The following is a 26,154-nucleotide window of genomic DNA, read 5'->3' on the forward strand; positions in this document are numbered from 1 at the left end:
TACTATAGACTGAATGTTTTTGTCCCCCCAAACTCATATGTTAAAACTTAATATCCAATGTGATGGTGTTTGGGGACTTTGGGAAGTGACGGTGGGGCCTTTATGAATGGGATGAGTGCCCTTATACAAGAGACCCCAGAGAGCTCCCTTCCCCTTCCACCATGAAAGGACACAAGGAGAAGTTGGCCATCTGCAACCTGCACCTGAACCTGACCCTGCTGGCATCCTGATCTCAGACTTCTAGCCTCCAGAACTGTTCAAAACTGTGAGAAATAAACTTCTGATGTGTATAAGCCACACAGAATTGTACCTTGTTATCATGGACCTTTATTGGCTGTCTTCTTTTCCTTGTCTCACTCCCATCCCCTGACTGCACTCCCTTCACCTCCCAAATAAACCATTTGCACTTCAATCCTTGCCTCAGCATCAGCTGTGGGAGGAAACCAAGTAAAAATGAACAGAGACATCTATGAGGCACCTGCCTTTACACAGCTTGCACCCTAGTGGGGGAGACCAGCCATAAATAAGCAAACAGTAAATAAAAGATAATTATAGATGGTGAAAATTACCAGGCAAGAACCAAGATGATGTGATGGAGAATAACTGGGGTGGAGGAGCTCTTGTAGATATAATCATGGTCAGACAGGGTCTCCGGGGAAAGCAACCTTCAAATGAGGCCTGGACAACAAGAGAGCCAGCCACACAAGGGGCAAGAGTGAGAGAATTTAGGAAGGGGGGACACACCAGGGATGAAGGTCTCCTAGGTGGGAAAACGTGTTGCATATTTATGAACCCAAAGGAGGACAGTATGGCAGTAGCACAGTGACTGAGGAAAGTGGAGACGCTGGCAGGTGACAGACCTTTCAGGGCTTGTAGGCACGTCAAGAAGTTTGGAACCATGGGAGGCCCCTGATGTGGTTTAAGGAAGGTCTTTGAATTTGACCTAAACCTGGAGGTCACCGTCTCCATCCTTGGGATCCAAATTCATTCACCTGGCTTCAGGGAGGAGGGGAGAAGGAGAAGGGGCTGGAGGAGGTTGCTTCTGTGAAGAAGTATGTCAGCAGAAGCTGAAGGGACCCTTTGTTTCATCAGGCTAGTTTTCCCTTTGATTCCCCAATACCTCTAATTCTGCATGTCACCAGGAAATAGGTACACTGCAGCTCCGCGACAGCCTTCTCCAGTGTCTATGGCAACCTGGCGCTGGGGCCATTTTTCCTTCATCAAAAGAATGGGCTGGTTTTCTGAAGATAAGTAGAGCCCCACTGTTGCTCTCAACTTTATAGAGGTAGCATGCACAGGAATAATAAAGATCCGGCGGAATCCTGCTAATGATCTTACTTGAAATAGCATGAAATGAAAGCATTTCTCCCCAGTCTAATTACAGATACTTCAGGAGGAGAAGACAAGAAAGAGCCTCAAACTGGGGCTTTACTTCTTATCCCAGGCGTTATTTCTGGTGTTCTTTTGTGTGTGTGTGTGTGTGTGTGTGTGTGTGTGTGTGTCCAGAATCCGTTATTTCTGGTGTTCTTTTGTGTGTGTGTGTGTGTGTGTGTGTCCAGAATCCGTTATTTCTGGTGTTCTTTTGTGTGTGTGTGTGTGTGTGTGTGTGTGTGTGTGTGTGTGTGTGTGTGTGTGTGTCCAGAATCCGGTATGTTATTAAAAAGAGCTGGCTTCCAGGTTTGTGAAGTAGAAGCACTTAGCTATGTTCCTGAGAGGAACAAAAGGGCTAAACAAAGCAGGTTGGGTGGAGAAAGGAGCATTATTTGACAACAAAAGTCTCTTGACTTACAGATCAGGCGGGTGTAAAGCTCTTCTTCCTCTTCCTAACCCGGGGGACAAGGTTATCTTTCCAAAGGAAGGCAGATCACATCATTCAACAATATAAAGACCTTCAGTGGTTTCTGGTATGGGGGTACAATAAAAACCCTAAGCTCTTTAGCTCAACCTTTCAACCCCAGCGTTCACTATGCATCTTTTACTTAGTCTGTTGGCTACTGCCAGTTTCTCCAAAGCACCATGCTGTATCAGGCCTCTGAGCTTTCTTGTAGAATACATGCTTCAATAAAAATTTAAAAAAAAAAGAAACGGATAGTAGACATTTTTAATTGATCCAAGATTAATATATGTATTCATAGAATAATTTCTGATTTTATTGGGCAAGAAGAAAGCCTATGCATGATAAAAAAGCTTGAAACATTTCAATAAATTATCAGATTCATTTTTGTAGTCCCATAAAAAAAAAGCTTGGCTCGAGAATCTCCTCCACCACAAAGCTATCCTAGCCTCCCCAGGTAAGACTATTTTTTCTCACCCTTGCAACCTGTGTACACCCAAACCCCTGTATAGCAGACTTTGGAACTGGGGTAGATGGATTTCAATGATGGCCCCAGTAAATGACCTGCCTGTATCCACACCCTTTGCCTGTCATTCTGTAGTTCCCTGGCTCAGATGTGTGACTTGTTTTGAAAGATAAGATTATAGCATAGTTCATGCAATCAGAGGCTTGAAAGCATGTGTGGGTCTCTTCTTGACCTCGTATACAACTAGGTTTAGTTACTCTCAGATTCCTACCACCATCGCAAGAACAAGCCCCGGCTAGCCTTTTGGAGAATGAGAGACACATGGAGCAGAGCAAGGCCATCCTAGACCAGCCAGCTCCTGGCCAACCCTCCAGCTGCCTGAAGATGCATGAAAGATCCCCCCCTTCCCAAACTGGCAAAACTACCCAGATTGCCCACAGGCTTGTAAACAATAATAAATGGTTGTTTTAAGCCACTACATTTTGAGGTACTGTGTTTTATGCCAATTGCTAAATAATAGAAGGGCCCACAAAGGTGAAGATTTAGGTCTGGTTGACCATTGTCCAGCTGTGTGAAAAACCATAGCTTCCCTCACTCTCATCAAGAGAAAAGAGGTGAGAAAAAGTGGGGTCCACTGCGGTTAGCACATTAATTCTTTCCAATAGAGAAGGCTGATCCAATTTATGTTATAATCCCCTCATCTCATAAGTCAAATAAAGAACTCTCTCCCCTTCAAGGAGTATTAGTGAGAGGTAATGAGATGGCGACCATATCACTTGATCCTTTTGAGAGGACAGAACTTTGTCTTCTACGGACTGGTTGTAAGAAGCAGAGAGGGAAAGGGAATGGCTCCCCCTATAGGACACATTTGACCAACCATGCACAGTTGTAAAAAGTTGAAGTTTCCAGAACCATTGTACACCCTCTTTCCCTATAAGAGAAACTATGTCAATTAAACCACTAAGGAGAGAATGGAGGGGAGAGATTCAGGCAGAAGGAAAAAGGACTAGGAGAGGCTGGCAGAGTATGAGAGGCACTTTAGGAAGGGATTTTGCCTTCACTGACACCATTCTACTTTCCACCCAGACTCACACTCATGCATCCTCTATTTAAAGTATTAAATATCATCATAGAAAATATCTGATGATTGATCACTACATGCCAATCATTGAAAAAACTCATTTAACTCTCACAATAATTCTAGATGTGGACTGTCATCCTTGTTTTACAGATGAGGAAGAAAAGAGTTAGATTTACCCAAAGTCACATAGGTAGTAAGGGATGGAATTAGGATTCAAATCCAGGCAGATTTGCTCTGATGCCTGTGTATGCATAGTCTTGAGGAAAGAAGCCACGTTGTGCCTTGTAGCCCATGATGTAGCATTAGACCTTGGATGTGGATCACTAGGGATGATCAGAAGGAAGGACTATTGCTTCTTCTATACCACACTTTGGACCTTCTTCCAAATTGGAGCTGCTAGACCTATGGTTTTTTTAAAAAAAATCTTATTTTATTGAATCATAGTTGATTTACAACGTTGTGTTAATCTCTGCTGTACAGCAAAGTGATTCAGTTATATGTATCTATATACATTCTTTTTCATACTCTTTTCCATTATGGTTTATCACAGGATATTGAATATAGTTCCCTGTGCTATACAGCAGGACCTTGCTGTTTATCCATTCTACATATAATAGTTTGCATCTGCTAATCCCATTCTCCCAGTCCTTCCCTCCCCCCTGTCCCTTGGCAACCACAAGTCTGTTCTCTATGTCTGTGAGTCTGTTTCTGTTTCGTAAATAAGTTCATTTGTGTTGTATTTTGGATTCCACATATAAATGATATCACATGGTATTTGTCTTTCTCTTTCTGACTTACTTCACTTAGTATGATAATCTCTAGGTCCATCCATGTTGCTGCAAATGGGATTATTTCATTCTTTTTTTATGGCTGAGTAATATTCCATTGTATACATGTACCACATCCTCTTTATCCAGTCATCTGTCCATGGACATTTAGGCTGTTTCCATGTCTTGGCTATTGTAAATAGTGCTGCTATGAACATAGGTGTGCCTGTATCTTTATGAATTACAGTTTTGTCTGGATAATGCCCAGGAGTGGGTTTGCAGGATCATATGGCAACTCTATTTTTAGTTTTTTAAGGAACCTCCATACTGCTTCCCATACTGGCTGTATCAATTTACATTCCCACCAACAGTGTAGGAGAGTTCCTTTTTCTCCACACCCTCTCCAGCATTTGTTATTTGTAGATTTTTTAATGATGGCCATTCCGACTGGTGTGAGGTGGTACCTCACTGTAGTTTTGATTTGCATTTCTCTAATAATTAGTGATGTTGAGCATCTTTTCATGTGCCTGTTGGCCATCTGTATTAGACCCACGTGGATCTGCCCCTGGTTACTCTATACTTCCAGGCACGTGGCTCTCTTCATTACAAAAGCATTAGCCTGAGGGAAGGGGATCTCAGAGCCAGGCAATTTGGAATTTTGCCTATTTTTTTCACCCTTATTAGGACACTCCCCTCTACTTGGTTGAATTTCACCGATGTTCCTGGCTCGCCTCACTCTTACTATCACAGAAACATAACCAACCACCTCTTTTTTAACTGACTGCCCAATTTGTATTCTAACTCTACTATTTTAGTCCATTCAATTTCTACACCAGAATATCTCCAAATGCATATAACCACATAATTATACCTTTATAAACCATTTATCCAAATTCATTTTGTATACATAATTTAGTACACGTTCCTTCTCCAAAACAAAAGATTCCCCTTTTATTCAATATTTTGCATCATCCTCTGCCCTGTCTTTGTCTGAATTTCTTATTTGCCAGTAAATATGAGGAGTCCACCTCTGCATTGCCCCCCCTGTTATTCCCTGCCAATATATATACTCCCCCAATCAGGATGTATCTCTAATTTCCTCTACAGAAAGTGAAGTCAAAGTCCATCTTGTCCCCCATTGGATTGATTTCAAGAGCAGCTTCAGTGTTTTGCATTCACCAGAGATTTATGTGGACATGGATAAAATGGAGTCAAAAGAAAGTGACACAAACTTGCACCTGGTGGATGAGAGCAGTGAGTAGCAGTGCTCATTGCCATTCCTAAACAGCCTGTGATTAGGAAGTATTTGCCCTATCCTAGCTGAATAGTAATATACATGTGGAAACTGATAATTATGTTCATTCAACCCTTTGAAAAATGCCTTCATGTGTTAAGATGCGAAAACATAAAGCTAAGTGCCCGATTCTTTATTAACTCAGTGTGGAGTTTTTACAGTTAAAGGCAGCAGTTTTGCATCTACAATTACCCCTCAGCTTTTAAGTGGATCTAAATGGACAAATGAACCACAGCCTCCTGTTCCCCCTAATACAATGCATCTCTATCCTGCTGGAAAAAAATGAACATGAGTTGACTTAGAGCTAGACACTGTTGGTGGCTGTGAGTTTCTCTTTGGTTTTAGCTGGAGAAATCTAAGCCCTGTAGGTAGAAAGTTCAGAGATCCTTCTTATGGCATGGGGTTGGAATAAAATTCATTTAACGAATGAATAATGAGTGTCTACCTTGTGCTAGGCACTCTTCTGGGACCTGGAAATAGATTGGTGAGAAAGGCAAGCATCTTCCCTTATCCTACTGGGAGAGATAAACACTAAAGAAAGGAATAAGAAAACCAGATAACGTCAGACATAGTAAGTTCTAGAAAGAAAATAAAATGGGGTAAAGATCTGGCTGGTGACTCCTGTTTGTCTGTTTTCCATGAATCTGAATGACTTATCACCATGCACTGGCCACATGGGTGGACCTTCTCATTCGCACTCGTCTGGAATAAGACCTGGGAGTCCCATGCCCCCTTAGATTGTGCACTTGAACTTCCCTGTTTTCATCTCCATTGCTAACCCCTCTAGCTAGCTAGATCACTTTTCCATCCTCCACCTGCCCTGTGTCTCCAATTATTGCTCACATCTGAGTCAGCTCCAGAATCATATCTTCTAAACCACTGTTTCCCCTACAGTGCCAAGCACATTATTTGCACAGAGAAATGAATAAATGAATGATTCACTGGGGCATTTCTGGGATATCAATGTCTATTCTTTTTTGGGATTGAAGTATAGTTGATCTACAATATTATATAAGTTACAGGTGTACAATATAGTGATTCATAATTTTTAAAGGTTATTCTCTATTTATAGTTATTATAAAATATTGGCTATATTCCTCATGTTGTGCAATATATCTTTGTAGCTTATTTTATACATGATAGTTTGTACCTCTTACTCCCCTACCCCTATATTGCCCCTCCCCGCTTCCCTCTCCCCACTAGTAACGACTAATTTGTTCTCTATGTTTGTGAGTCTGCTTCTTTTCTGTTAGATTCACTAGTTTGTTGTTCTTTTAGATTCCACATATAAGTGATATCATACAGTATTTTTCTTTCTCTGCCTGACTTACTTCGCTTAGCATAATACCCTCCAAGCCCATCCAAGTTGCTACAAATGGCAAATTTTCATTCTTTTTAATGGCTGAATAGTATTCCATCATATATATATATATATATATATATATATATATATATATGCCACATCTTCCTTAGCCATTCATCTGTTGAGGGATACTTAGGTTGCTTCCATATCTTGGCAACTGTAAATAACACTGCTATGAACATTGGGGTACGTGTAGCTTTTCCAATTAGTGTTTTTGGGTTTTTTTCCATTGGAGTGGAAACGCTGGGTCATATGGTTTTTATTTTTAGTTTTTTGAGAAACCTCCATACTGTTTTCCACAGTGGCTGCACAAATGTACGTTCCCGTCATCAGTGAACGAGGGTTCCGTTTTCTCCACGTCCTCACCAACATTTGTTTTTTGTGTTCTTTTTGATGATGGCCATTCTGACAGGTGTGAGGTGATATCTCACTGTGGTTTGATTTGCATTTCTCTGATGATTAGCGATGCTGAGCATCTTTTCAGGTGCCTGTTGGCCATCTGCATTTCCTCTTTAGGGCACTGTGCAGTGAAGAATTAATCTTACCCAAACAGAGGTCTGACCTTTGCTTTTGGCTACTGGGATGAAATCCCTTGACCCTTGGAATGTCATACATGATCCTTGGAATGTCATACCTGATAGGAGTGTCCTTGTTTGCCTGGGGCCTTGGCCACCAGACAGTCTAACAGTGTGGTTTATAAGGCAGGCTTTTGGTCATACAGTATCAGTTCTACCTATGAAGGAGCTTAAGACAAATGGTTAGCCAAACGTTATCAGTTCTAACACCAGATGGGCTGCTGCACAAGCAGTATATGATCAAGCCCCTAGATAAAAACCCTAGAATCTCAGGTGAGTTTACCTGGCTGGCAATACTCTGTGCATATGGTCACCCATTGATGCTGAGAAAGTCACACTATCCATACATAACTCCATGGAGAAAGAATGATTGAAACTCCAAATTGGAAACCTCTCCTGGACTCTGCCCATGAGCTTCCTCCCTTGACTGATTTTAATCTGTATCCTTTCCTGGCATTAAACTGTAACTGAGCATAAGTGCTTTCTGTGAGTTCTGTGAATCCTTCCAGCTAACTACCAAAAAACTGAAAGTGGTTTTGGGGACCCTATGAACCTACAATTGGTGTCAGAAGTGAGGGTGTCTTTGGGTGGATTTTGTTCCCTCTACTATACAGCTGTTTAACTCTCATAGCCACGTGCCTGCCCCATGTCACCACATAAAAAGAAAGATCCTGCACTTACTTAACAGTTCACAGCCTAAGTTCTGAATGCCTCCCTTTGGCTGGTTCTCTATACAAGTACGAGCTCTGTATGGCCTTTCATCATTCCACCTCCCTTTTGTTCACCCTTGTTCTTTTTATTTGACCCAGAACCATTCTGCCATCTATGATATTAAATCCTCTTGAACAAGTTTCTTTGTATTGACTACTCAGCCACCAATAAACACAGTCGCCCAAATTTCCTATTACCACCCTTTATGCTTAAGACAGTCCCCAAACAGGAACTGAAGGTCCAGGTAATCTACCTGAGAAACAAAAAGAAAATTGAATGAAGTAATGGTTTCATATAAGAAATAAGAAATATGACTAGGGCCTCTCTAGGCAAGATCTTAGGGAGAATTCCACACATGTCACTTTTCTTCCTTCCTTCTTTCCTTCATTTATGTCAAGGACAATGTCTGGCATGTCACTAGACGCTCAATAAATATTTGCAATATTTGTTCAATGCATTGATGAGCTAACCTATACTGAGCACATCCTGTATTTTGTACACTGTGCTAGGGACTGGAGATACAGTGATGGATAATACAGATGTGTTCCAACTTTGATGGACTCAGTCTACCAGTCAACCCATTGAACCAGGGGAATCTGAAGGAAACACAGGGAATAATAAGAATAACCTCATGTGGATACTTATTTTATTACGGTTCAACTTCTCCTTCCACCAACGGTGGCTCTTTGGGGATCATGCGATATCATAAAAATGATGGAGACTCTTTGACTGGAAGGATCTTAGATCTTAGCATGTGCCCACACCTTATGAGTCAAGCACAGTCCTGGTCTCAGCTTGCCTCGGGGAGAAATGATCTTACAGATTTTATAAAGCAAACCTTTATCTCCCTCCATCAATTCCACTCCCCTTCTCCCATGTCATCACACAGATGACAAGGGGAGTAGGATATAAAGGGAGCATTATCTAGAGAAACAAGATAAATTAGTGTATAACCTTCACCTTTGCCTGGAGATGTTCTAGCTTATTGTTTTTTTATTCTATTTCTTTCAGGGGGCCTTATCTCCTTTGTTTTTCCAAATAAGCCATAACCGGATTATTTGGTGCCCCAGATGATACATCAAAATTTGAAATCAGATCAACAGATGAAAAAGTTTACATTTCAGAGGAGAGTGGAATGTGCATTCCTCTTCAGCTTTTCCAGCCTGGCATTTGTTAATATTAGGCTGTTATTGACCCCACGTATCATGTCTGGAGACCTTAATGAAGATGTTCTAACATAATTAACTTAGGAACAAAGGGGCAAAATAAAGGCATTGCGCTGATATCTGGCCATTAGAAGCTACTCTACCTTAAAATAATGGGTATGGAGAAAGAAAAAAGTTTGCATAAATCCTTTGATATTCTTATAGTCACTATCAAGCTTCATACATTTATTAATATGATCCCTAAAATACACATTTGCATAGTCAGTGGGCAGTAATTGAGTGTCCACTGCATACTTAGCAACACTGGATTCATAGAAGATGCCAAAGGAGAGAGATGGTCCCAGTCCTCTTGGAGATGGAGTCTATTGGTACATAAACATAATACACATAAACAACCTCAAAATGAGTCACCTGTATGAGTGCCTCAAGGAGAGGAATGGTATCTCTAGGGTCACAATAATAACAAAAATAATAATAATACAAAGACTTGGAATTTTCTGATTGCTTACTGTGTGTTGTGAACTTCACAACAAGCCCCCGAGTTCCATCATACTAGTCCCACAGTACGGATGAGAAAACTCAAGTTTAAAAGTTATGTGAGTTCCCCAATGTCACACAGTTGGTAAATTTATCACTTATCATTCATCTAACAAATATTGATAAAATACATACTCTATGCCAGATACCAAGCTAAGCACTTTTTATTTTTTGTCTTATTTAATTATCACGATAAAGTCATGTAGAATGGATTTTCCTGTTCCACATGTACTACAGAACCTTGCCACCCCTATTAAGAAATGAAGTCTAGGGCTTCCCTGGTGGCACAATGGTTGAGAATCTGCCTGCCAATGCAGGGGACACGGGTTCGAGCCCTGGTCTGGGAAGATCCCACATGCCGCGGAGCAACTGGGCCCGTAAGCCACAACTACTGAGCCTGCGCGTCTGGAGCTTGTGCTCCGCAACAAGAGAGGCCGCGACAGTGAGAGGCCCGCGCACCGCGATGAAGAGCGGCCCCCGCTTGCCACAACTAGAGAAAGCCCTTGCACAGAAACGAAGACCCAACACAGCCATAAATTAATTAATTAATTAATTTTTAAAAACAAAACAAAACGTTATTTGCATGTGCTCCCTGTTCGAAAGCATGACTGAAACATTAAGGAAAAAGGAAGCACACACGTAAAAAAAAAAAAAAAAAGAAAAAGAAATGAAGTCTATTTCCCCTCACGTTGCACCTGAGTGGTTTTTGTGACCATCTAGAATAACAGAGGCTGGTGCATGTAATGCTATGTGACCTCTAAGGCTGCACAATGGGAGATACAGCTCTGCCTGGCTCTCTCTATTGAGAGAGTCACTCTTGAAGCCAGCCATCATGCTGTGAAGAAACCCAGAACACATGAAGATGCCTCCTTCTCAGCTGAACTCCCAGCCAGCAGTCAGCACTGACTTGGAAACCATGAGGTGACCCATCTTGGAAGCAGATTCTCGGCTCCCGGGGAGAGCAGCCACCACTGATGCCAAGTGGAGTGAAGAAGAGACTTCCCTACTGAGCTCTGCGCTGATCACAGATGCACGAGCAAAATGTGTTTTTGTTTTAAGCCTCCTGTGATTGGTTAATTTTATGTGTCAACTTGACTGGGCTAAGGAATTTCCGGATAGCTGGTAAAACATTATGTCTGGGCATGTCCGTGTTTCTGGAAAAGATTAACACTGAATTGGCAGACTGAACAAAGATGATTGCTCTCACCAATGAAAGTGGGTATCATCCAATTCACTGAGGGCCCAAATAGAACGAAAAGGTAGAGAAAAGGTGAATTTGTTCTTTCTGCTTGAGCTGGGACATCCATTTTCTCTTGCCCTCGGACCTTGGTGTTCCTGGTTCTCAGGCCTACGAACTCAGACTGAATTACAACACTGGCTTTCCTGGGGCTCCATCTTGCAGACAATAGATCGTGGGACTTCTCAGCTTCTGTAATTGCATGAGCCAATTCTTCATAATCTCTCTCTCTCTCTCTCTCCATATATCATATATATGTATATATATACTATTGGTTCTGTTTCTCTGGAGAACCCAGAAAAACACACCTCTGTATTAGCAGTTTGTCATGCAGCAGTTGATAACCAGAAAAAATGCTGAGATGAAGGTTAATTTAATCCTTATTTTCCAGATGAGCAGCAAGAACCTTAGCAAAGTTGAATACCTTACCTAAGATCACACAGCTGTAAGTGGTAACCCTATAAGTATAGCCCTGACTGGAACCCAGGTCTGAATTTAGATTCCAGATTCTTAGCTGCAGTGCTGTACAAGTTCCTGATTCCAGACGAAATTTGAAAGACATGCATTCAGTTGTTGCCCTTCATGTAGTAAGCGGGTACAGTGTACCAGGCTTGGGTTAGGTAGAAGGTGACAAAAAAGAATGGGACTTAGACTTGCCCTCATTGAGCCCACAGGCCATTGGAAGAGACATTTCAACCACAGTTACAATAGTGTGATGGTCTATCGTTATTGTAAGTGTTTACAAAGCACTTAATGCATGGAACTAAGCTAAGCAGTTTACATGCATTATCTCACTTAATCCTAATAATAACCCCAGGAAATAATTACTATTATTTCCCTCTTTAACAGTTGAGGAAACTGAGGCACACAGAAATGAAGTAACTAGCTGAAAGTCACAGATTTATTTAGGGACAGCCCAGGATTGAACCCAGACAGTTGGGCTCCAGAGGTGTATTAGTTATCTACTGAGGCCTGATGAATGACCCCAAAGTTTAGTGACTTAAAACTACAAAGTATTATGCTTACAATTTCTGTGAGCCAGAGATTCAGGGTGGCTTAGCTCAGGGTCTCTGATGAGGGTGTAGTCAAGATATTGGTTGAGGCTGCAATTGTCCGAAAGCTTGACTAGCACTGGAATATCCATTTCTAAGACGGCACACTTGCATCTTGCTGTTGCTGACTGGAGTCCTCGATTACTCTTCCCAGGCTGCATGAGTGTCCTCACAAGATGGCAGCTGGCCTCCTCCAGAGTGGGTGGTCCAAGAAGGAGCAAGGGGGAGGGGGGCAGCAATGTCGCTCATTATCTAGCCTCATAAGTCATACTCCATCAGTTCTGCTGCATGGTATTTGTTGGAAGCAGGTCACCAAATTTGGTCTGCATTCAAGGGGTAGGGAATTAGGCTCCACATTTTGAAAAAAGGCGTGTCAAAGAATTTGTGAACATAGCTCTAAGCCACCATAAGAGGAAAGAAAGGAGGCCACAGAAATGCAGAGAGACAAGTGCCTGACTCAATTCAGGGGATTTTTAACCCCTAATTTCAGTCTTTAAAAAGTGAATAAAATTAAACCACTTGTTTAATCCAATGAAACATGAGGAAGGATGGAAAAGGTAATTCAGACAGAAGAAATAGCATCTATAAAAGTAAAGTTTGGGGAACTGAATATCATTCAACATGATGGGGAACTGGAGGAAGTGGGAGTGAGAGATGGGGCTAAATTTTAGAGGATATCATCTCATGCTGTGAGCTTAGTTTTATCCTATTGTGGTGGGACCAGCCAAACAGGGTGATGGCACAATCAAACCTGCAGTGTAGAAAGTTCACTGTGGATTTCATGTAAAGGATAGATTGGGAAGAATAAGCATGAGGTTGGGTGACCAGTTAAGAAGCTGTTGCAGTAGTTCTAGGAAGTCGTGGATGGGAACTAACACTGTGGGCAAGGGGAGGGAGGGACCGGGTGGGCAGGGCAGGGAACACAGAAGTAGAGCCATCAGTACTTGGAGACAGACTGCTAAAGGTCATGGAACAGAGAGAAGAGTCTAGGAAGATTCCTGGGCCTGTTCTGGCTGGAGGGCTTGACCTACTCGCTGAAGAAGTGCCCTTGAGCTTCATTACCTTCTCCAGTTGGAGAAATGAGGGAATCCAATGTCAATGATGTTAACATAGATGCTGTTCTTGGCTTGGTGCTTTGGGTAGCCAAGGTCGAGAAGTACAAAAAACATCCTTCGCAAATTATGTATCTGTGTAGGGCCGGAGGCTCTGTTTCCGAAAAGAAAGAGCTTCCTTAATAAATTCTGTATTTAACTGGTTACTGTCTGCAGCATCTTCAGGGTTCTGGCTGGGACAGGTCTATCGGCTGCTTGGGAAATAGCCAGCTACTAATCAGCTGGCAAAGAATCGATTCCTGTGTCACATCCCTTCCCTTTAGGCCACAAGTCTACAAAATTGCTAAGTGGCAGAGGCCTCTGAATCCTTGCCTTTGGGTCACTGGAATTGCAGAAACTTGTTAATATTGACTTTCATCTAATTGCTTCACTAGTTGGTTGACAGGGTTGTTCTTTTTTCCTTTTATTTTCCTGGTTACTTTATGCCCTAAAGGAATGTTAATTAATAGAAAGGTCCAGGCTCTCCCAGGCTCAAAGTACATACTCCTTTCTCCTTACCCCACTACTTGTGTGTTGTGAGAATTACATAGCAGTTTCATCACTTAAACTTTTCATGCCTCAGTTACTTCATCTTTAAAATGGGCATAATTCTATTAACTCTACTCCTTCCTTTATAGAGTAATTGCAAGGCATAGAGGAAGCTTTCCAGCTGAGTGTACTGCCTGGCACTTAGTGAGGGTTCAATAAAGGGTAGCTGTAAATAATAATCACCCCATTTTCTGGGAGATGTTACCAAAGCCTTCCTGATCTATGAGAGAACGCCAAAGTTTTAGAATTGCACTTGGTCAATTTCATCATTCCTGCATTGTCCAACTCATTACAGCTTTCTCATGGATGACTGCTAAGCCTCACCCAAGATTAGTTCAAAATTCACAACCCCACGAAACCAAGGCAGGTTGTATTTCCCTCACTCTGGTCTCTCCACCTTGGCCTAAGTGCGCCAGTGTTTTGGCTATATATAGTTCAACTTTGTAGCTTAAGTCTGAACCAGACTTCCTGGTCTCAAGCTAAAGCCTCCTTGGAACTTTATTTATATTTGTTTTGGCTAACGCTGAAATTGCCTCCTTTATTCCCCAAATCACTGATCCATTTCCCCTGAGTAGAGAAACTGGAAAATTTTCACAGCAAAGAATAATAAAATAATAGTGGTTGCTAAGATTGAGTGCCTACTATGTACAGGGTACTCTGCTCAGAGATTCATGTGTATAATATCCTTTAGTCCTCAAAAAATTCCTGAGATGGGTTCTATCCTCATCCCCATTTTACAGTTGAGAAAAATAAGAACCCGAGAAATTCATTAAGTTCTACATCTAGATAAAGGCTTTCACAAATGCTCAAATAGTCTCCTTCTAACATTGATATTTAGGGATCTAGATTAATCAAAGATTTTGTTATAAAGGATTATGGAGGCCCCATTCTAAAACATAACCTTTTATCAAAGAGAATGTACAGTTTCTCATGTAGTTCTTTATCAGAACACACTGTATCATGTAGGCATCATTCTTCCCATTTTACAGATGAGGAAATTGAAGTAGATTAGGATATTATGGATTAGGATATCTTTGGACCTAAGTGACTAAAAATCCAATTCAAACTAGCTTAAACAAAAGAAATTAATTTATTATCTCTTGAAACTGAAAAATTTGGTTTCTAGTCCATTTGGAGCCGGGGCTCAAATGGTGACATCAGGACTCAGTCTGTCTCGCTATTGGCTCTGTGGTCCTATATGTTGGCTTTATTTGCAGATCCCAAGTACCTGCTCCCATGTTATTGAGGCTTGATCATTTCAGCGTGTTTCCCTCCAAACTCAAGCATAGGTCTTAGAATAGGTCCCCTTGACTCTGATTGGCTTGACTTTGTCACGTGTTTATCTTGAACCAATCGCTGAAGCCAGGAGGACAGTGCAGACTGATTGGTGTGGCCCAGGTCACATGATTCATCTCTGGATCCAGGAACGCAGTCCTCTTCATAAGAACCATCTGGGTTGAGAGTGATGAGGAGGAAAGACACCCCCCCCACCAAAATAAAACCCCCACAAAACCTGTTTTCTTGTTATCTCGAGAAGGAGTAGAGGATGCTAGGCAGCAAATACAACAAATGTCCACCACAGAGCCTCAGAAACGGAGAGTCATTTATCTCAAGGTCAGGAGCCTGTAAAGGCAGAGTCAATTTCAAGCCTACATCCGGACTCAGCAGCCCTTTCTCTTTGCTCTTTGCCTCTTTGGAAAAAAGAAGCCACCGAGATGATTTAGAAGTAGGAGTCAGCAGACTGCAGCCCATGGGTCAAATGTGGCTCACTGCCTCTTTTCAGAAGTAGTTGTCTTGAAACACAGACATACCCATTCACATACATAGTATCTACAGCTGCTTTCCTGCTACAACCATGGAGCTGACTAGTAGTAACAGAGACTGCATGACCTGAAAAGCCCAAGTGATTTATAATCGGATCCCTTACTGAGAAATTTTACCACGCTCTTATTCAGAGAATGGTTCTCTACTGATATTTTCCAGTGACTGCCCTGCAGGGATGGAGCCAAGGGGACAGTCAGATGTTGGGTTTGGTCACTGACCCCCTTCTTCCTCTCCCACGTGGAATCTTGGGCCACCAGCCATGTTTCTTGCTTTCTTCTCTATTCATCTAACACCGGGTTCATTTGTCTCCACTAGAAAGATCCCTCAACTGAAAAGTGGAAACAAGTCAGGCAGGAAAGACTTGCAACACACATTGCATGTGTGAACCCTTCTGAAATTCACCAGTTCAACACATAGCTATTCTTGAGGGTGTTTTATCTCCCTTCGGAAGAGCTGAGAAACTTAATGGCAACTAAAAATCACAACAAAATCCAGCTCAGTCCTGCCATTAGACTGAGAGGGTTTTATTCTCCTGTTCCTCTGTCAGATTTTAAATGGATGTGATTTTATTCCCTTTCTCATCTCATATTGGAACATATCAATCTACAGCAAGATCTCATTTTTAAATGATGTCTTGTATTTCAAGAGGCCTTTTAAAAGGGGGAAAAAATTAGCTCTGCTGTAGAGAAAGCTCATGGCTGGAATGCAAGTATATTTATCTCCAATGATTCAATGAATACTTACTGAGTGCTGAGCCCAAACTGTTAGTGGCTAGAGGAGGAGATGAGGTTAGGAAGGGGGACATGGCTTGCTCAGAGCCAGGTCACCTCTGCACTCTCTTCCTTCCTATCACTGTTGGATACTTTCCATTCCCTTGAGTGGAGGCACAGAGCCTGGTGGGAATAAGAATTCCTGTCCTATGCTCTGCTGAGATGTAGCACCCTAGAGAATGAAAATGCACCAGCTCTTGCCATTCTCTGGGGTAAATCTCTCAATATTCAGCCATTTCTCTTAGAAGAAAGTCACTCACTGGACCACGACTGCAAGCCCCCACGTCGTCTAAGCCTTCACAAACTTTTTGGTTTATTCTTTCAATGAACTTCTTCTCTGCAGCCACACACACCCTCTGTCGCTTGGACTCTTTGCAGTGCCTACCATCACAGGGTTTATGCGTCTATGCATTCCCCACCCCATCAGCCACTTTTTTGCCCATCTAACCTTGTTCTTTAGGTCTCAGTTTAAATGTCATGCCCTCAAACCACCCCTCTCCACCGCAAGCACTGACTTCTCAGACTAGATGAGGTTCCCGATGAAATTTTCTTGTATTAATTATTCATCACACTGATCAGAATTGTAGTTATGGACTTAATGAGGGTCTCTTCCATTTCTCTGTAAACTTCATGAAGGTGGGAACTGAGCTGGTAGTTCTGTTCACTGCCATATAACCAGTACCTAGCATACTGCCTGACACACATGCTCAGTATTCATACACTAACTAGCTGTTACGGCCGTCAGGCTCTGGGGTGCAGGAGAAAAGCAGATGCTTTCATTATAATGGACAACGGGACTGGCGGGAATTTGTCTTTCCTCCCTCCTTTATCATGTGCCTTTTCAAAGGTTTGCTTAATCCCACTGGGCTCCTGGATTTTGCAGGTGGCATCAAATAAAGCAGGTCTCCAGTGCCCTCACTTTGTTCACAAACTTATTCCAGTACCTCTTCTTCTAGACCCTCCTTGTGTTCCAGACTAGCTTCTGACCACCCAGATTCTCCTTCTGATTTAATTTCTCCAACGTATAAAACTGCCTTCAGAAACTTTTGCTTTTCCCCATTCCCAAACCAATGATTGAGGCTCCATCTTTCTTAGCTGAAGATGCATCTTATCCAATTGCCCAGACCATACTTTGGTTCCCAAGAAGTGCAGCTCTAAGGATTCAGCCTAATTCACATCCTCTCTATCTTTCAAGCCCTCTGCTGCCTGGAACCCCCAGAGTTTTGCACATGTTTTTCTTCTTCCTACCCTTTTCATTTGGTTAACTCATACTTAAGACACCAACTCAAATAGAAGTCCTTCCCTGACCCTCAAGGCCAGGTCAGGGCCGCTGTTAAATCTTCTCTTAACACCATAAACACTGTGTTTGTAAAAAAAAAAAAAAATTTGGAGCAATTTATAAGGTAGTATTTATGAGATTATTCTCATTTATACCTATTTAGACCGTAAACTCCAAAAAGGCTGGCATCATGTCTTTTTGTTCTTTATTACAATCTCAATATCTGGCACAGGGTATGTGCTTAAGATATTGGTTGAATGAATGAAGGAAGAAATTATTCAGATTGGATACATCCTTCCTTGAGCTTCTGCCTCTTTTGCTGCTTTAAGGAAATGGGCTGAAGACAACCAAGGATCTCTTTCATAATCTTTGCTAAATGTCTCCTACAGTAGGGAGGGCAAATATGAGATAATATATGCCCTCAATTACTATCTGTGGGAGTTTGAACAAGCTACTCACTTGCTCTGCTCCTCCATCTCTACCTTTCTAAAATGATTACTAGAAAAATTGCCTCAAAGGACACATTCATTCATTCATTCATTCATTTATTCATTCAGTAAAGAGCATTTCTCAAGTGAGGTCCTCAGCCCAACCACATGGGAACCACCCGGACCACTAAATGATGCAGGTTCCTAGATCCTATTTGAAGATTATAGAACTAAAATCTCTTTAGGTGTAACTCATTAATATGCATTTTAACAAGCATTATTGGTGAATCTTATGAACCTTTAAGTTGAGAACCAGTGTGTAGTGGGCTGCTGTGATGATTAAACAAGATGCTCTATAGAGAGCAGTTTGGGAGCTGCTTTATTGCACAGAGCCTGGCACGTGGTCAGTGCTACACAAGGGTCTATCTTTCCATCTACTTACTTATCCATCTACCTAACCATCTATCTTCTCTATCTTTTCTAATACAGTTCTTTCATTTCTTCCCCTAATTCCATCTGTTCTTTTGTTTTCCCCATATTATTCCAATTATCTTACCCTACCCAAAGCTAATAGGAGGCCCATCCCTGTACCAAGTGATGAAAGAACTCAAAAAATGTAGAAGACAAAGACCTTGTCCTCAGGGAGCTTTTGACAGAGAAAAGAGACCTGGAATTCTGCAACTATATAAAGACAGGTGGGCACAACCCAGTCCATGGGCCTTGACCTGTACAAACCGCCTCTCCTCTCCTCTTTTCCCGTATCCCATGAAACCCTGTGCCATGTTCACCCAAATGGCTCTGGCTCTGGTCCTCAAACCTTCTCCAGCCCATGCTTCTTTGTCCCTTGGGGATAGGCACAGCCACTCAGTCACCAGATCCCACCCGTGCATTCAGAACTTCCTCCTCCTCAGGTAATCATAGGTAAGATTAATTATGCTAATCAGCCTCCACAGCTGACACAATTAACCAGAGCATGAGATAGCTCCAGAAATCTGTATTGGAGCTGCCTACCTGCTGGGTTTAATTTCACCATCCTGCACAGTAATTAAAGTGGGGGGGCAGTGGAGAGGAAGAGTTTGCTCTTTTCCACTAAAGAACACACGGTTCCATTCTCCAATGGAAGTTGTAGGAAGTTTTCCAAAGAATATCTGGCTACTTATTGCCCACCCTTGGGACCTGCCACTGGACTTCCTCTTGGGGCTAGGTACCAGTATGGTAGTCATGTTTGTTCTTGCTGGTGGTAGAGATGAGGTACTCATATTTTGATACATTTTAAAATCCTTTTTCTTCCTCTCTCTACTCTTCTATACCCTTTAAATTTTTAATATTTTTCTTTATTCAAAAATAAGAAAAGCTGTAAAAACTTTAGATCGAGCATCCCTAACATGTGTTTCATGGAGTGCTAATTCTCCAAGTTGCTTTGGGGATAAAACCTTACAATCCAAGTTTGGGAAGCTCGAATTTCTATATTTCCCTCATGAAGAGTCAGAATGAACAACAGCATATTAAAGCTCTAGAACTTCTATAAAAGAAAACATGTTTAACTACAGTTAACTCAGTATTTTCTAAATTTATTTTACCTTATATTTTCATTTTGTTTTTCCCCCAAAGATGACCCTAAGATAAGGACTTGAGTACAGTTAATTTATTGAGAGGAGATTTCAGAAAACAGAAGTGAAGGGATGGGAAAAATGAGGCAGTGTAGGAAAGAAAGCCAATCAAGAGTGTAATAATACACTCACTACAGCTATAGACAGTTGGGATATAGTCTTGCTGAGGAACCCCCTAAATATTCACAGAGAATGCATCACAGAATTGTCCTGCCAGAGGATAGGAAAGCTTAGACATTTATTCACAGATTCATATCCCTCATTGTTTGGGAGTTACCCTAAAGGACTTTAACCTTCCTGTACTTTTGAGTTGATCAGTTGATAATCCTTTTCCAGCTTTGGAAAAAGCAGAATGGAGAGACTCCATGGTTCTTAATATGGGACACTGACAATGGGTCGTGGAACTGTCCACCACAGCAGTGCTGAAATCAAGGGGGCTAAAGGTGTGTGGCTTGGTCATCACAAGCACTTGTTATACCATCTAATATTAAAAATTTCAGAATTTTAGGTTATTAATATCCAACACACTTGTATTCTATGTATATAATTTAGGAAACACTGCTCTATTTGAAATGATCAATGCTCATCTACATCTGGTTCTCCAGCCCCCTTGCAGTGACTGACCCTGGTCCGTAGACTAAGAGCAGAGTAGTGCATGTCACTTCCAAGCTGAGGTAGCAGCAGTTTCTGTCCAACTCTCTATCTTTCTCTGTCCCTGCAGTGGCAACTCTGAATGCACCTAGTAAGATGGCCACAGAAAGGAAGCATTCTGGATCCCTGATTGACCTTGGAAGGGACTGAGTTGATTCACCTGCAGTGGATTTTGAGTGAACAATAAATCAGCTTTTATGTATCAATCCATGGAATTTAGGACTTCATTTTTATCACAGCAAAACCTAGCCTACCCTGAATAATGCCACAGCCTTAGAAAATACAGCCACAGAGAAGCAAGAGGTCACTGTAATTTCTAGATTATTCCTTACACAAGATATCTGATATAGGTCAGCCGGTGTTATAGCAAAAAACAAAAAACAAGAAAAAAAACAAGAAGGGGATAAAGAGACTGAACTGTTGTCTGTGCTTTTTAGTGTTACTAGCAGAGAAACATCATAAAGATGAGTAAAGAAAGGATCAGGGGAGTGGCCTAAGCACTGCATGGAAATGTCCTATTTCTGCAGAACGAGATGCTCAGGAAGCAGGTGTTCAATTTGAAGGGAGCAGATATGGATCAAACTCTTCCTGAAAAGTGAAAGGGATCTGAGTGCTGTGCTTCTATGCCCTGCTCTTGACTCTTTGAAAGGGGTCACTGACCTATAAAACATGCACTTGCTGGCCTATAGATGTAAATGATTGAATCAATGTATCCTATTCTTGCTTATTCCAATTTGCTTTCCCTATATTTTCCTATTTAAACTAGCTCTGAAATCTTGGCTCTGTAACCCCTACTCAAGTATTTTTCTGCTCCCCTCCTTTGGGGAATCCAATTACACATGTATTTGACTGTTTGAATCTATCTGACACCTCATGCTCTGTTAATATTTAAAAATTATCTTTTCTCTCTTTATTTAACTTTGGATAGTTTCTATTGCTATGTCTTCAAGTCCACTATTATTTTCTTTGGCTGCATCTAATCTCCTGTTAATCCCATCTAGTATCTTTAATCTCACACATTGTAGTTTTCATCTCAACAATGTCAATATGGGTTTTTTTTTTAATCTTCCTTATATCTACTTAAATTTTGAATATTTGGAATTATAACTATTTAATGTCCTTGTATGCTAATTCTAATATATGTGTCAGTTCTTGGTCAGTTTTGATTAATTAATTATTGTTATTATGGTTTGTATTTTCCCACCTGTTAATTTTTGATTGGATGCCAGACATTGTGAATTATTCCTTGTTGGGTGCTGAATATCTTTGTGTTCTTATAAATATTCTTGAGCTTCGTGATGGGACACAGTTAAATTCCTTGGAAAAGTTTCACTCTTTCAGGTCTTGCTTTTAATAATTGTTAGGCAGGACCAGCGAAGTGCTCAGTCTTAGGCTAATTATTCCCCATTATGAGACAAGATCCTTCTGTGTCCCCATCCCAGTGCCTCATAGGTTTTCTACTTTGGCTGGTAGAAGAGGCACTATTCCCAACCCTGTGTGAGCACGAAGCACGGCTTCCTCTAATCTTATTGGGTGGTTCTTTCCCTCACATCAGGTAGTTTCCTCACACACTTGTGTTCATCAGTATTCAGCCAAATATTCAAGAACTCTCTTCAGATATTACTATGTGAGGGGAAAAAACCCTTTATCTGCTTAAATCAGTGTTTTTATTTTTTTTGTTACTTGTGGCCAAGCATAATCTTGATTTATACCCCTCTGTTCCTTTCCTCCATAGGCAGCTGTTCTGGTCTGTACAACTACCCAAACATAGTAAAGAGAAACAAGTCAATTCTGCTTGAAGGACCTCCCCCACCCCAATTCCCAATGGACTGGACAGACTTGATGTGGAAATGGAAACTTAGAAGTGGGAATTTTTTGTTTAAAGAGAGGTAATAAATGATTAGAATAACTACATTTACTGCATGCTATTTATGTGTCAAACACTGGGCTAAATGCTTTACATAAATTATCTCATTTAACCTTCAAAACTACACTAAGATGTAGGGATTTATATATTTATTTAATAAATACTTCTGAATTATTAGTACTATTCTAGACATTGCCATGAATTATACAAGGTACTTTCCATCCATGGAGTTACATTCTGGTAAGGGAGACAGACAATATCGAATAAATAAATAAAAATACAAGACACTGAGGAGATCTCTGAAGATCATTAAAACACAGGATAAATATAGAACATGTGTTACTTTAGATCAGGTCATTGTGGAAGGAATCTGTGAGGTGCTGTTGAAGGTGAAATCTGAATGACAAGAGTGAGACAACTATGTGAAAATCTGTCCATTTCCAGGCACAGATTACAGCTAGTACAAAGGTCTTCAGTTGAGAACAAGCATGGTGGATTCAAAGAATAGAAAAAAAAAAAGCCAGTGTGGCTGAAGAGTGGAGAGTAAGAAGAGACAGGACATGACAGTCATGAAGAATTTAGTAAACTGAGGTCAAGAGTGTTTATGCCATTCCAAGCGCAATGGTAGATCATCGGAGGATTTTAAGCAAGGTAGTGCTGTGATTTGATTTGTATTTTACAAAATCAATCCGGCTGCTCTTGAGTGAATAGATTATGAGAGGCTAGAATGGAAGTAGGCAATGAATTAGGAAGCTTTGCAGCTGTCAGTTTGGATAGGGTGATAGTCAAGATGGAGGGGTAGAGATGAAATTGGAATATGTTTTTGGGGTAGAGTTTTCAGAGCTTACTCATGAGTTGGCTATGAGAAGAGAATCAGGAATTGCTCTTAGGATTTTGGCTAAGAAATTGTCACCCCCATTTTATACATGAGGATATCTATCTGTCTATCTATCTCTATCTATCTACTATCTATCTGTCAAACTATATGCTATCGATCTATCTATACAGAGATTACATATGAGAGATTATGTAACTTGTCAAAGGTCACACAGCTAGCCCATGACATTCATTTGTAATGTCTTTATTTATTTATTCAACAAATATGTGTGAGGTACAGCAGAAATATGTCAAGACAGTCATGGTCCCTCATGGAATTCACAGTTGTAGAGGAGAAAAGAGCATATAAATAATTACACACACATACCCATATGCACAGAGAACATTTTACCTCATTATTAACGTGCTTAGAAGAATCTGAAATTCAAACTCAGTCTTTATGACCCAAAGCTCATGTTATATCTCATGTCATGTTGATTAAGTTTTCCAAGGTTTGAGGGGGGAAATCCAGGCATCTGGACTGTATAAACCCTTCCTGCCATCCTACTTATCCCACCCCCACCTCGTTCTTTGCTTGGGTTTGTGTCTCTCAGCCACTAGCAGGATTTTTTCTTTCACTCTTTTTCCTCACATGCTCCACTAGTGATTATCTCAGGAGTATCCACAAATATTTACTGAATTCCCACTCTGTGTCAGGCACTGGGCTGGTCACTAGAGAATCAAAAATGAGTAAGAGATCTTTCTGTCCTCAAGGAGTCCCCAGTCTAATTGGAAAACAGGATCAGAAGTGATTATTCTAATCCAGTATAATTAATGTCATGGTAGAGATTAGCACGGGACCCCATTGTATCACAGGGGAGGGCACCTTTCATAGACTGGGAAAAAGTAATTAGAAAGGCTCTCTTAGAGGGCCTGATGGAGGAGAAGGATTTTGCCATACAAAAAGGAGAGAAAAAGAATTCTAAGGCAGTCCAAGTAAAATCATAGAGGTCTGAAATAACACAAAAGTTCAGGGGGCTATGATGTGCTCAGACCATAAAGCAAAAGAGAGGCTGGGGAGAGATGAGCTTGGAGAAAGGGGTGCCAGCCTGTCCCCACGTGAATTCATTACAAAGCCTTTTCCCCACACTTCTTCCTCCCCCTCTTTCTCCCTTCCTCCTTTCCTTCTTCAAAAAAACCCAAAAAAACAAAAAAGGGAGGAAAGACTTCCCAACACAAACTGGCATCTGCATATAAAAGACTAGACTTTGTCGGTTTTCTCCCCTTCTTATTTTCTGGGGGCCTGCTGTATTCTGATCATGGATCCCCTTTTGTTTGGGGGACATCTCCATGTTTTCATCTGGAATTCTTTCTCTCTTTCATCTGGGCATTTCTTTAACTAGAAAGGGAGACTGCCAGGGGGAACACGTCAGGATCTTGACAGAATCTACTGTGTGTATATTTTTTTAAACACTTAAAAGGGATCCTGAGTCACTTAGGGACATTCTCCTGTTCCTTGTATTTCCATTCCAGGAGCTATCACCAAAGTTCACCTCACAATGTTGAGAGTTTTGGGGCTTCTTCGTGGAGTTAGAGAGTAATGTTTAGGGGACTCTCCTGGGTCAGAACCTTGAAAGTTCTTACCTTGTAGGGACAAATATATTTAATTCTTCTCCTGAACGCTCTCATTATCTTTTCTTTTTTTAATTATTATTGAAGCGCAGTTGATTTACAAGGTTTTGTAAGTTTCAGCTGTACAGCAAATTGATTCAGTTATACATATATATATTCTTTTTCAGATTCTTTTCCATTACAGGTTATTCCAAGATATTGAATGGTTCCCTGTGCTATAGGGAACTGTAGGTCCTTGTTGGTTATCTACTTTATATATAGTAGTGTGTATATGTTAATCCCAAACTCCTAATTTATCCCTGACCCCCTCTTTCCCCTTTGGTAACCATAAGTTTGCTTTCTATGTCTGTGAGTCTATTTCTGTTTGGAAAATAAGTTCATTTGTTCTCATTAGAATAAGTTCTAATCACTTTTTTAGATTCCACATATAAGCAATATCATATGATATTTGTCTTTCTCTGTCTGACTTACTTCACTTAGTATGATAATCTCTTATTACCTTTTAAGCTTGCCAAGACACACACACACACACAAGCACACATGTACAACACACACATGTCCACATACATGCATACTCGAATGCAGACACAGAAATATAAACTCCTGCAGGACTCTCTAAGAACAGTGCCCCAATTTTAGGGTTCTGGTCTACCAGGGTTTGAGCTGTAACTTGAATGAGAATTTTGTCTGCTCCTGATCCTATGGCAGAGCAATTCAGGGAAAACTCCCTGCCATTATTTTATGTTCACAGTTTATTTTAATGTCATTTATCTCCATTTTTTTTTTGGAGAAACTGCTCAGATAATTTTAAAAAATACATCATTCTTCTTATTTCACTAGCAACCCAAGATGACCTATAAAGATTCATAAAATTCCAATAGAAAACTTTTTTAAAATCCAGGGAGAGAGATAGATGATAGATAGATAGATAGGGAATAGAAAGATAGAAGGAAACTATAATATGTAAATATGTAATCCATAAAATTGCATATGAGCATGAAAACTGGTTTTTTAAAAAAATTTGGTTTGAGCTGTCTGTAGACCTAAGAAAAAACACACTTTCAAATCGATATTGTCTTCCCAAAACAAAAGATGACACCCTAGAAAGAACACATGTTTCCCTCTTGCTTTGGTCTAATGGAATTATCCTGCTGCACTGAATTCTGATCCAGACCCAGACTCCATAGTTGACTCTCCAGAAATCCTGGCCCTCCTGTTGCATCCATTCTTAGGTCTGAAAAATGTAGGCATTGACCTAGATCATCCTTCCAAGGTCCATTCCATTTTCAACATCTAGGATTTTATGAATAACTTACTTAGAGCTTAGTGATTCTGCCAAACATATTACAAAAATCATCACCCATTTTCTGAAAAACAACCTTCTAGGTCCTCTTAGTCTCTGTTTCCTTACTTGATTATTTTTCGATCTCCCTGAATCAGACCACCTGGGGATCTGGGGTGGGGAGGGTGTTAAAAATGTCTGGGGTGATGCTTGGGGATATGCTTTTTAAAAACTTTTTATTGGAGTATAGTTAATTTACAATGTTGCATTAG

This window comes from Eschrichtius robustus, chromosome 16 (assembly GCF_028021215.1).
Source record: "Eschrichtius robustus isolate mEscRob2 chromosome 16, mEscRob2.pri, whole genome shotgun sequence".
Classification (NCBI taxonomy): Eukaryota; Metazoa; Chordata; class Mammalia; order Artiodactyla; family Eschrichtiidae; genus Eschrichtius; species Eschrichtius robustus.